The sequence below is a fragment of the Gavia stellata genome, chromosome 1 (genome assembly GCF_030936135.1).
Source record: "Gavia stellata isolate bGavSte3 chromosome 1, bGavSte3.hap2, whole genome shotgun sequence".
Lineage (NCBI taxonomy): Eukaryota > Metazoa > Chordata > Aves > Gaviiformes > Gaviidae > Gavia > Gavia stellata.
The window spans coordinates 111,268,239-111,282,333 of NC_082594.1; the positions used below are offsets into that span (position 1 = coordinate 111,268,239).

The 14,095-nt window shown below is 37.0% G+C and overlaps 1 protein-coding gene across 1 annotated transcript in view; it reads left to right on the plus strand.

Moving 5' to 3' along the window:
* ROBO2 (roundabout guidance receptor 2) overlaps window positions 1-14,095 on the plus strand; it is a 468,174-nt gene that overhangs the window by 94,728 nt on the left and 359,351 nt on the right. The window lies entirely within an intron of this gene.

Below are 14,095 nucleotides of genomic sequence, written 5' to 3' on the forward strand. Positions count from 1 at the left end.
GTGGAGTTAACTTCTATATAGAAGTATATAGAGCTTAATATATAGAGTTAACTTCTATACAGAAGGATATAGAGTTAATCATTTTCTTGTCCTTGGTTCTAACAAAGTGATAATTTAAAAACTTCTAAGCTAAGATGACTTGGGGTGGGGGAAGAGAAGTTGTGTTTTTAACCATTCATATAGTTTTAGTCCCTGTAGGGAGATCCTCTTTTGTATGTTAGTATTCAATCACAAAGAACGTGACTCTGAAATACAAAATTCATGTAAATGGTTTAAACTTTCATCTGATTTAAGTAAAACCTCACCCCCCACAGTCTCAGTTTAGGGTTTTGTACCAAGCTCTACCTTACTATATACCTTTTATTACTTCATTGTATATAGGTCTAACAAATTTGTAATAACTTAAGGCATTGAAAAGAAAGAAAATTGGCAGTGCTTTTAAGATCTCTGTAGCACATTTGAACCCATGTAGGTCAACAGGCCTGCCTGAAGATGATTATTTTCAGAGACGACTGCCTAACTGAAAAAGAGAAGAACTCATGGCTGGTAGAAGATAAAGTATGTAAGGATAAGCCAGCTTCTCAAGAAATGAATTATGAAAACAGTATCAATGCTGTATCAGGCTGAATTAGGATTTCTCACTATTCTGTTGGCAGTTACTTAGTGATTGGTTGGAGTCTAAACCAGCTAAAACAAGATAGGCATTTAATCTATTTTTCTCTGTACTTGTAGCTTAATTACCAAAGTGACTTACCTTTTAGGGATCAGATTTGGGGTGGGGTGGAGATCCATTTACTTTCACACATGGCTTCAAATGTACTTGTAAAGTATGTATTAAGATAGTGTAGGAAAAATAGTATTGTTAAACTCGGTGCAAGTTCTTATGGAAGAGGAAGGTGATATTTATTTACGAAATGTTTAAGCAAGTTGTTTGTACGCATTCACACTTCAAAGCTACATACTCAAACGAACCAAGATGTTTGTGTCTAGTCTAATCATGATCACTTGTGCGTGACACACAAGACAAGGGATGCCAGTTCCTCTTGACTGACAACAACAAACTGGTCTTTGGACAGATCTTTGGTCTTAACATAAACATCACATTCCTCAACCTTATTCCTGGGAGCAGTGTCCTGGGAATAATGTCCTTCACTATCAATATAGACTATTCTTTTAAATCTTTGTTCTGCTTTTATTCTGGTGCTAACACACAAAGACTTCCAGTCTTGATTTTTTTTTTATTTTTTTTTTTTCCCCCTGGTATAAATCTGTACAATAACCTGTTAGGAAGGGTATATACTATTCTCTCCACAGTAACACTAATTTTAACTTATTGGAGGCCATGGGAAACATTATCTTCTGTAATGTTGGACTACATACACATCTCAGCTAGAAATGTGTTGAAGTTATGGTGATAAGTAGAAGACATACAAGTGAAATGATGAAGTGGCTGTAATTCAGTGTTCCTTTATCAGAAAGAGCCATTTCAGGTATGAAGAATTTCTCAGAACTTTTAACAGTTAACCTGAGGGTGATTTTGCTATTTGGCCTGGTAATAATAACAGGCAAAATATTAAAAATCCTTCTGCTCCTGATGCATTTAGTTTTAATTTTTGTTTGTTTCTCAAGTGATATAGATTACTTTGTTACAAGTGTAGTGCTGCTATTGTCACCCTTTTCACTGGATTAATCTTATAAAAAAAAAAAAATCAGAAAGTTAAGGAAGGGATGGATGTGCTAGATCACTCTTCTAGTCTATTTACTGTGTTTTGGACCTGACTGAAACTCTTAATTAAGCTAATGAGTTTTTCTTTTCATCTCAATGACAGCAGGTTAATCTTTAATTATTTAGCAACTTTGTTTTGCAACATAGGATATTTCCAAGTTACACTTTATTTTATGGGGGACATACAAGCTTTTTTAACCCAGATACTGATATTTATCCATTCTATGTGAAAGTCTGAGATATGAATTGAGGCTGGTGTCGAAAGACCTCATGGAGAGAAACTGATTCAGTGAAGGCTGCCCTGCAACAAAGAATTGTGCTTATCAGAAGAACATTTATTTAAGCAAATGAAACTACCAAACAAACAACAGATCAAAAGATCACTGTTCAAGCTCTTTTCTTTTTCTTTTCTTTCTTTTTTTTTTTTTAAAGCTGGACTGAAACTTAGGGTTTAAAGAGACGTATAAATTCGACTCTCATATTTGTGGGGTATAGCACCTCTAATCTCAGTTGTGGTAACTGGAATGATTGTCATGTCATAGTGAGAAACTGTGGAAGTCTGTATGCCATTTTGGCAAAATCTAGAGTGACATTTCCATTTATCTTTTTCGTCATTACATTTACCAAAAAGATTACTCATGAAGGTGTTTGTGACAGACTGCAAACAAAATTCTGTGTATTGTTGAACGTTCATCAAGTGAGTAATCTCATGAATGGAATACTTGCAAAGTTTATTCAAGCTTTTATTTTTGGCAAATAAAATATTTTAATTGTAGTACAGAGGCACAGATGGCTTTATAGTCATTGAATGAGTTGTCAGGTATTCATTCTTCATTATAGAAGGTTTAAAATTTTGATTACATTTTTGCCATATTCCAGTATTTCACTGGTCCTAAATTGTGAAAAGAAATTTGACAAAGTAAGCCTTGGTTTTATGTTTTTGGTTTTGGGGGAGAACAAAATGATAGATATCAGTTGCAAAGTATAACAAGCCTTCAACTACTATACTCATACTTCTTTACTAAAAAGGGAAATAAAATACAAGGACAAAAAACAAGTTCTGAAGTTACATGTGACATAACATATAAAGCTATAAATTTGTCAAACATTGTTCATTAACAGAGTAATAATATTATTATAATTGGGGGAGTGAATATATTTACTCTTATGATTTCCTTTATACATCTCGTGTTCAGTAGGACATTCGCATAAGCTTATTTTATGATGTTTGTAATTTTTCAGTCACCTGAGGGTACCTTGCAGTTGTGCTCAATTTTATTAACAGGGAAGTGAAGTACAAGGACTTAATCATCATCCAGCTGCTTACAAAATAAGAAGAGAGGCAATATTAATGTGTGGCGCAGCATGAAAGGTATAACAGATGGTTTTAAAAATCGTATCTGTTATGCCTTTTGGGTTCTGACATTCAGCTCTTCATGTAACTTAGAGCACTTGCTGGCTTGTTCACACCATAAACTTGTTCATGCCGTAAGCCTCATTGACCACCTTGAATTGAATCTCAACTTCACAATTTGGGAGATAAGCAGGTTCTTCAGTCTCTGGCATTATTTCACTGTTATCCTCTTAACTGTGGTGCAACTCACCATTAAACCGTTTAAGCAGATGCCACTAATCTTTGCAGTCAATTATTGGATTAGTAAAGATACAAACAAGAATTTTTATGCATCAGAATGTTCTGAATGGTGAAATATTGGCACTCATGAGGGAAAGCGGTGCTTGTGTTTAGTGCTGAGAGTTTTTGTGCTCTATGACAATGTCTGCTTTTTGTTATTGAGTTCTGAATGCATTTATTGATACCAACTTCAGACAGCATTAAGACACTGACTGCTTATTTGTCAGTGTAAGGAGAATTTCATTTTAAGACAAGGAAAGAAATTGAAAAGAATGAAGTTTTTGTTTCAAAGGTTGCTTGACATTGATATAACTTGTGTGTGTGTTTTTAATAAACTCCCATTACCCATAAAGCCCACTAAACAATGTTTTTACTCTTTTTCCAAAATCTTACTTGGCACTAATGTGTCTGGTATCTATTTCTCCTAAATAAGGGAATAGTCTTTGAGATTATTTTGGTTTATGGGGACTAAACTTCAGTTGTGTAGGTAGTTAGGAAGTTAAAGAAATAAAATATTATTAACAAAAGAAATTTGGGGGAAAATTGCACTTGTGGTAACTGTCCAAATTGTTGGTAGCATTGGTGTATGCTGGAAAAGCATTAATGGAAGATCAATCAGATGACATAGGAGTACCAGTGTTGAACAAATATTTGACTGACCTGTCCAGCTGTGAGGGAATAGAGACACAATAGTGTGCTATACTTATTAATATACTGCTAGGAGAAGTCAAATTAGCAGAAGTTTGAGGTGTGACAGCCATACTTTTGTAGTCTTAAATCAGTTTCTTGTATTTATTCAGTTGTTCCAGAACAGATTGTGAGGCCTTAATATCAGTATTCCAACAATCTAAATAGATTTATTCCTAATTATGTTAGTTTTAGTAAAACATAATCGATAGCAATAAGTGTCTTTTGTCTTTAATTTTTTATGACTTAATATGAAGTTATTGAGTAGTATGCAGAGAGATGAGCCCACAGTGGCTTCATGAAATGGTACATTCTCTCCCATGCTCCTCTTCATTTTCTCCTTATGATGATGGCCTATTACCACTCTGAAAGAAAAGCAATATGCTGTCTTATTTAAACACTCTTAAATAAAAGTTAATCTTATTCCTACAGATGTTTGCAGCAAATCTCTTCTATTTTTCCACAAGAGCACAGTCAAATATTTTGTAAATCTTGAAGCAAACTGGGAGGAAAAAAAATCCCCCTGGACAGCACATTATATCACAGTGACTTTAAGAACATTTAAAAATATGGATTATTAACTAAAAATGTTATTAAATGATTTTTGAATTGTGAATTATTGATCCGACAGATTGTGTTCCCTTTGCAGTCATTTTGTGAGGTTCAGAAAATCTCTCCTACTGTAGGTTGCAAATTATTGATCCAGTATCACAAGCTAGTGGCCTGTGATCATTCCTCTGTTTCAATAAATTCTTTCTTTGTAATATATAACTGTAGAGGTAGTGACTTAATGAATTCATCTTATAGAAGTTCATAATCTGTGTTTTATTGTCACAGAGTGTGTATAGCAATTATGTCATATGTTGTCATTGGTTATTTAGATATCTCTAAAAAACACTGTGGTGGGTTAACCTTGGCTAAAGAGTGAGATGCCCACCCACCCTCTCTCTCAATCCCCTCTAGGACAGGGGGGGAACAAATAGGATGGAAAAGCTCATGGGTTGAGACAAAGACAGAGAGATCACTTACCAGTTACCATCATGGGCAAACCAGACTCAGCTTGGGGAAAATTAATTTAACTTATGCCAGTTAAAACAGATTTAGGTAGTGAGAAAAAGAGGCAAGACATTAAAATAACATCTTCCCCCTACCTCCCTTTCCAGGTTCAACCTCATTCCATTTGCAACTCCTCTACCTTCCCCTCTCTGCAGTGCAGGGGATATGGGGGATGGGGGGTTGTGGTCAGTCCACAAGGTGTCCTCTCTGCTGCTCCTTCCTCCTCATGGTTTTCCTCTGCTCCAGTATGGGTCCTTCCCATGGGCTGCAGTCCTTCAGTGTGAACCTGCTCCTGCATGGGCTCTCCACAGGCTGCAGCTCCTTCAGGGCATAGCCACCTGCTTTACTATAATCCCCTCCATGGACTGCAGGGGAATCTCTGCTCTGGTGCCAGGAGCACCCTCTCCCCCTCCCTGTCCTCTCACCTCAGTGCTTGCAGGACTGTTTCACACACTTTACTCCTTACCGCTAGGCAAGATTTTTCTGCCCTTTCTTACACATGTGTCCCCCTCATGCTTTGTACTATCCTCTGTCAGGCCTGTATGCAACATACCTGTATACAGCTGGCAGAACAACATGATTTTTCAAACTGGTGAAGATGTACTCTGTTATGAATATAATTATCTATAGCAATTTGTTCTTATTTTTATTAATTTTGACAGCAGTTACTGCTTTATCAAGAATAAATGCTGATGCCTTGATTCTGAGTTCCATGTTTTAAAAGGCTTGGAGGAGCTGGGCATGGAGCGTGTACGCCATGGGTCTCAGTAAAGTCTCTAATAAGGTAACACTGTAATTTGTGGAACTTGTACCTGCTTTCATTGAACCCATCCAGGCACTTGGAGTAACTCTCTGACATGCATTTTTTTTCTTCCACAATCTGTTCTCCCTTCTTTCGCTGTAATTTTGGCATTGCACTATACTAGGAGGTTCCACGCTGCAGAATGCATTAAGGGAGGATGTTTTCCACCTCACGGTGAAAATTCTCCCAGGCCTTCAAAGTATTTTCCAGAAGGATGATACACTAAGTGTCTTATTCCCGAGTGTTTGTACATGAGATATCTCAAGGCTATGGTTTTGCATTTATTATTACCGGATCAGTATTCAGAGTATAAAATGAGAGCTCTATGCCATTTGGGGGGAGGCAGATGGTATCAGTTTGATGAGTTGTTACTGGTTCAGCACTAATGTTGTGTAACTGTTATCTATGTTTTGCTCATGATTCTGTGCCCTTATACCAAATGTACTCCTATTATGAAGCCAGTACTGGAATTTGCCTCAAAAATCTTAACATACTGGTGAAGGTTGTAATAACAAGCAAGACTGCTTCCCACAGGGAGGATTTGTGGAAGTTAGGAGGAAGGTGGAAATTAAAATCTTGTAGTCACTGGGATGGACTGCACTGATATAATTGCACTAATTTTGAAACTCTTATTGGTACGTAAAACTTTATATCTTTCAAACTATTTTGGTGTACAAAGATTTAAGCCTTGGTTTTCCCCTGAAGTCTATAAACCAGCATAAAGAGCCAAAGGTGTCTCATCTAGTCTCCTCTCCGTTCCCTGTCATGTCTCCCCAGACCTACACTGATCCGCTCTGATGTCAGAAAAACTGTATAGCCAGAGAGTTCCCCCAGACTGGGGAACTAATCTAGGTTAAAGGTCGTCTTTGGCGGGTGAGTGCATGTGTGTGTTTAAATTAGCCAAATTTAAAAGTTTGGCCAGATCACTTTTAAATGGCATTACTTCCCAGGCTGGTTGTGAACAGGTCACAGAAGTGCTTGTATTGGTCCAAGAGAGGGAAGGATGTGGGGCTGAGAGACTGGAGAGCGCTGGGCAGAGAAACTAGACTAGGACTGAGATGAGCCTGCATTTGGCAGTAAGTTTAACTCAGGTGTTGATAAAAACCTGCCCTTAGGCAAGAATGTGCAAAGAGGAGCTCAGAGAGGAGTTTCTTAGCATAAAAAGGTGCCCAGTTTGGCCTGAGGGGTGGACACACAAAGGGTGCTGTAATGCTAAATATGACTTATGTATTCAATAGGTTAATAAAAGAAGATAAAGTAATAATTAGTATGTTACGGATGAACTGTATGTTAGGGAGGGGGGAGGAATGACCTTCTGAAATATGTTACAAATTATTCATATATTTAACCAAAGGTTTAGTGCTGGTTCATCACTGTTTTCTACCTGCTGCTTATTCACAGCTTACCTTTTGTCGGGTCCTATAAATGTCATGAATTCATCAACATCCCTGTTAAGCCTTTTAAATGCCAGAGAATAGCAGTAGGTATTACTGTGAGGCTTTGGTTAGGAAAGCCTTTATGTTTTCTTTATGTTTTCATTCTTCTCGTTGAATTTCCTTCTGCTTCCCAATACTTTTGCTGTTAATCATTACTTAGTAGTCACTATTACTATAATGACTGTATTGTCAAAGTGCTGGTCAGCCCTGTCATTGCCTGTTGGCAAATGGGGGAGCATTCTTGCAACTGCCAGCATGTCTTAGCCTGTCCATGGGTGGTGAAGTCAAATCTTGGTGAGCAGGAATTTATACATGTAATTGCTTAGATACCAAAATAAGATGTCCTGATGTCAAGTGAAATCCTGCAGAATAATTATGCCAGTTTTTCTTGAGACTAGTGTTAGTAGCGGTGCAGGAATGTATTCTGCAATAAAGTTGTTTGTATTGATATATAATAAATCTACCTTTTAATGTTATTCTTAAGCTTCTTTTGTTTATGTTGTGGCAATAACTACAGGTCTACAATACTTACAAGAATCATAACCTCCTGTGCCCTATTTCAACACAGAGCACTACACAATATGTGCTCTGTAGTCTCTAATATTACTGTGTTCCTAATTTTTTTTAAATCTTACAATTATTCCCTTCAAAACCTCAACACTCATTGGTTGTATTAAAGGTGCTGTTAAAAACTTAGATAGCATCATAAATAGAAATAATGCCTAACAAACCATAAAAAAGCTCGTACCATATTTTGCATAAAAATATTGTATTATACAATATATAATAAAATATAATATATGGTATTATTTTACGGTACTTATACTTACATAATTTAAAAAGCACATTACAGAAAAGAGGGACTGTTTAGGTATCATTGGAGAGGGCCTAATGTGGAACTAATGAAAGCAGTTGATTTTAAGGAAGGATTTGAATAAGAAAAACCATGTGGTTGCAGAATTGAAGTGGGGGATATATCAAGCTCTTTTTCTTTTAAGCTCTCAGGAGCAGCATTCTAAAGCATATATTGCAGGTAGTCAGCTCTGAAAATGGAAGTTCCATTTTTGTGAAAAATCATTTAGAACCCATCTATTTATATTTCACAGAAGTGGCGAGCGCAAGACGTATAAATGATCGAAGATTGTGTGACTTGCAAAGGGCAAATGAGTGAATAGGACTGTCTGTTTTACTTCTCTTGGAAAGAGAGTTGCATTTTATAACCCTATGCTTAAAACTGTTTCATCTGCTGCCAAAAAATTAATTAGAATTAACACCCACTCACACACACACTCATGCTAGAGGTGGGATTTTTACAGCAGTTTAGGGGAATAGGGATAATCTTCATTTCGAAATGGAAGTTGGGTGCTAAGGCCTTTGAACTCTTAAAAGTATCTATTTTTAAATGCAGAGGGCTGACCCATATTGTTTTCCTAGTATGCCTAATACAGAAAGAAGGGGAATGCGGAAAGAAAAGGTGCTCTGTAATCCACTCTATAGGAACTGCATAAGGCCCAACAAAGGAGCTAAGCAAGAAACAAGAATATATCTGTAAAACTGCTATTTAATAATTGTTTGTCAGCAGAAAAGGACTGTATATAGCCCATTTCTTAGCCACACTAGGCTGCATCTAGAATACTCTTGTAGGCACCAAATACTTTCTGTGTCATTATAGCAAGTGGCTATAGAAACTCACTACTTAAAGAAGCATCTAAATGACAGGGTGTATTCAGTTTGTGTGGCAAGGTTTTGGTAGCCAGGGGGACTACAGGGGTGACTTCTGTGAGAAGCTGCTAGAAGCTTCCCCTACATCTGATAGAGCTAATGCCAGGCGGCTCCAAGACAGACCCGCTGCTGGCCAAGCCAATCAACGATGGGGGTAGCGCCTCTGGGATAACGTTTTTAAGAAGGGGGAGAAACAACTACACAACTGCAATTGCAGTCGGAGGAGGAAGGGGGAGCATTCATTATTATGTTTGTCTTCTGGAGCAGCCGCTACACATACTGAAGCCCTACTTCCTGGGAACTGGCTGGACATCACCTGCTGATGGGCAGTACAGAATAAATCTTTTGTTTTCCTTTGCCTCTGTGGGCGGCTTTTGCTTTTATTTAACTGCCTTTAGCTTGACCCACAAGTGTTTTTCCATCTTATTTTATTCCCCCTGCCCCCTGTCCTGTTGAGGAGGGGAGGGATAGAGCAGCTTGGTGGGCACCTGACATCCAGCCAAGATCAACCCACCACGCGTGTCAGACTGACGGCTTTTGTAAATCTGGGCAGGTACATTGAGTCTATTCTGATTTATGCTTGCTCTATAATGTTCTATGAGGCTGTGTACTTTGTAGTTACATACAGCACAACATGGTACTCTGTCAAAAAAGCAAAGGATTTGCTCTGACAAATTGTGTGATGTGTCCAGCAGATCTGAGAGGGTATCACTGCGTAAACAAGTATCCTTGAACCTAGGGAAGGTTTTGCATGCTGTTTAGCAGTACTCTTACTTAATATGCTTAAAGGGCTTCTTCATGTAACAAAAGTCTACCTGAAGACCAAGGAAAAACCCCATGCAGCATTTTCTTTCTTCTAGGCCTTTGTGTTTCAATGTTGTTTTTAAAAAAGTCTTGCATTGAGCTGATTTTTACTTAGTGCTGTCCAATAAGGAATGGATACTAACTCATCTTTCCTGCTGCATGGGAGCCAAGGTGTGAGTGGCAGCAGAGAAGACTGGAGAATCTAGAGACTTGGAGAATTTCCTAGGATTGATTACTTGGGAAGTTTATGTGTTTTTATTCTGATTCTGTTGAGTGACAAGCATCAGCCCCTTGAAAGAAAGAGCCCTACCTGACCTATTCTTTTTTCTTTTTAGTCACATACTTATATGTGCACGTTTCTGACAAACATAAAAAGTTATTTCATTTAGTTATCTGAAGAATTGTTTAAAAAAAACCAACACAAAACAAACACATTTAATACTAATACTTAATTTTATCCAACTCTACTGCATCAGCTTATAGTCTCAATGGTTTTATAGACTCATTTTTATCTATTTTACTGAGGAGAATAAGCTCTTAACATTCTCTTTAAAAAAACCCTCATAAAACAAAACCAACAAAATCATCTTATAATTGCATATAGTTAGATAAGATGTTTCTGTGAATTCCCATGAAACTGTCTGCTGGGTTTTTTTATTAGTTATTAATTGTTGTTGTTTAAATGCCTTAGCAGAAATATGCTTTAAAAGTGACCTTTCTAATAAGGACTGATAAAGTAGGATGACATTGCTACAACCTATCGACACTTACAGAGTTCCAATACATTGCCTGCAATGAAAGGGAGATTCTGGCCATAATATCAGTGTTGCATATCTTGGCTAAGAACTAATTAAGGAACAGGAATGTTTCCTGTGTGAAAATTTAACTTTTGAAAAAGTTGTTCATACTTTAAAGGTCATGTGAACTTTAATGACAAGGTTTTAGAAAAGTTTATGGACAAGCCAAGAGTATTGTTAAGAGAACAGATGTCGGAAACAGATGCCATACATTTGCGCATTTAGCAACACCTCTTTCTGAGCTGTGGTTCTCTACAGCACTGTATCGTAAATAATGTGTTGACTCCCTCTTAATCCTTTTGCTGTTTCACTGCAAGTCAGGCTGTATTAGAGTTCAGTAAAACGCATCATCATATCCAAGGGCTGAGCTGGTTAAAGCGGAGACACTTGCATATCCACTGAGAATTTCTAGAATTCCATCATTTCATAGCATGACTGCAAGTTTAGTTCTGAAAGATTGGAATTGGAGGGAGAAGGAGGTGGATTTTTGATTTTTGTTTCCGGGCTCAGTCTTACCTCAATCTATTCAAAGGGAGTGTTACAGTCGCTTAATACACAAAATAGCTTTCTTGATGGGTTTTTAGTGCAGCTGACTGGGTGGTAACCTGGGTGAAATTCCAAGGAAATCTGCAGGAGTTCCAATAGGGATGATTTTCAGCTTTTTATTTCAGTTTAATAAAAAAAATTTAAAGAAAGGCAGATCTGTTTATAAACAATCTCAGTTAATTCAACTACAGAATGAGCATAAACCTTTTTAAGGATTAACTAACATTTGTAGAATATTAAACTCAAAAGTGCCAAAGTACTTGGCTTTCTTTATGTTGATTCTTTTCTATTATGTCTTTCCTCTTGCCTCTTTTTCCTAATGTAGACGTTGGTTTATATGGACTCATACAGGCCATATATACATGTATATACAGGTTATATATACTCATAGTAAAGTTTTATTGATTTAACTTAAAGCAGTTTTAAAAGTAACTTAAGCTAAATAGATACCTCTGTTTAGATTTAAGAACATTTTATTTGGTTTACCTTGATGCCTGGTAGACTGAAAACAACCACAATATGCCCCTTTAACTGAAATGACAAATGTATTCTTTCATATATTCAGGTAATACAAAAAGGGCACCATAGTATTTCAGGGAAAAAAAAGGAGTATCACTTCAAATACATAAATCTTAACACTTATGCTATTCTTGATTTTGCCAAGAGGATTAAGTATAATACAGAAAACCAGCTTTAAACTAAGGTTTTTTGCTCACAAGCACATACGTGCAAACACATAAATACATCAGCTGAAATAAAATTCCAGTTTGTAAATGACAATGTGCAGGTTGACTTCCTAAGATGGAATTCGGTGTTTATTTTGGAGCAATTATGTGCATGGATTTGTATATGAACTCAAAGTGGAAAGCTGAATCTATAATTAAAACAGCATGCTATGGACTTACAGCTGAAAAGACTTTAGTTATGAAGTCTCTAGACTGGCAGAACCTGCATTTCTAGATGTTTGTATTTGCACCCCTGGTATATCTTACTGATGAAAAGGTATTTGATATAGCATGTCCTAGTTTTGAGATCCCTTTACATGCTATATGATACATGTCATAAAAGCAAGGTTCTGGGAGAGTATGATTAGTAAAACTACATCTGAGTTGCTCTGAGGTGGAAGGATACTCAATTTCTTAGCTTAATTGTACTTTTTACATGAATTTGTAATGATTCCCTCAAATTATGAGCATGCTTACTGCCTTATATTTACTTGCTGTGTAATGGTGGTTCTCAGAGTGGAAAATAACGATTTTTGATAACATTTTTGTTTCTATTGCGAAGTATTACCTCTTGTCAAGCTGCAATCAAGTGAAGTTCTCTCTAACCAATGCTCGAATGAACACTCCAGACCTGGGGTTTGTTATGATAAAATATTTATTTCAATTCCCCTGGAACAGGAAATTCAGGATGTTTTATACTCCATCCATCTTCTAACTAAGTAGCAGGTATGGTAGCTACTCTGTAAGGTCAGCCATGGTTTGACATCAGTATTTGGATGCGTGTAATGTCAGTAAACCTGTCAACAGTGTGCTGAATTTGTTTACTATTCCTAATGGGCCTGCGACACATATTCTGACTGCTATAGATGTATAGAAACAAGAGTCCCTGTTTTGATATTATGGATCTATAATGCTAAATACTCAAAAACTCCATAGGAAAAATAATTGTTCTCTATACATGTAAATACTCTTAGTTTGGAATTCAGTTTTTCAGCCAGTACTTTTTGAAGACTGCCTAGCATAAGAGACTCATCTGCAGTAGAAAATAATAAACATTTGTTCATTAGAAGAAGATTGGAAATGCTGCATAATGGAAGAGGGAAGCCAAAGTGTACAGTAAAAGTCCATAGCTATGAAACTGTCAGTAAAGCCTATCAGTAAACTCTAGGAGTAATCAACAGATAGCATACATGTTACGTCCCAAAATGAAGGTAGAAAAGCCAATCAGGAGAAAGATAAAGATAGTTTCCAGAGCGTTCATCTTTGTGTTGCCCTATTTGCATAGAAATACTGTTAACAGCAGACATCACGTGGCCCTAATGAAAGCAGGTGTGTTCCCTCGTGGATCCAAGCCAGTTGTGGGTGGTAATGAAACCAATCTGTAAATGAGATTTTTAAAGGGTACAATACTTCATCACTGGCACTGTTGTCAACGTGCAGACGGCCCTTCCCTCTATTTAGAGTGGAATGCGATTAGTTGCAGATTAAGAGTGATGACAGAATAGAGTTCAAAGCACACCCTCCGTAGTGTCAACAGGCCTTAATGATAACATAGTGCCGCTTCTCTTAAAGTGTTTCATGTCTTATTCAATGTAAATGGTAAAAATGTGGCATTTTAGAACCCATGATTTGTTTTTCTACTGATGCTGTCATAGTACGCAGCTGCTGGGAGAGAACCTGTTTGTCAGATCCCATTTTCCTCAGTGATTCATCAAGCAGTGGCAGTTCATGCATGCAGTATCAGAATGGGAATAAATAACTTGCAGCAATGCATTGAACAGTGTAGTGTTTTATTAATCTCCCACCTACTCTGATGCCACTCAAGGTTTCAGAGATTTTGGGTAGGTTCACCCAAGTATATGTTCAGTATTTTGCAAGTTGCATGGCTGTTTTGCAGGATCAAGACTTATGAAATAGGAGTATTAATGAGTTAATGGATGAGAAAAGCAGAACTACGTATTCCCATTCTTCCTGCTGTAGGAGTTTTACACTCCCCAGAAGCGCCATCGATGCAGCCTTTTCTCTTACTTTTAAATTTGTATTTTTAACAAATTATAGTCATTCTAAGAGGGGAAAAAATCAATTTAGTAACTCTTTGATAACTCAAAATTCAAAACTAATTCAAATCTAATTTACTCACATAGTACCTACTATCACCTTT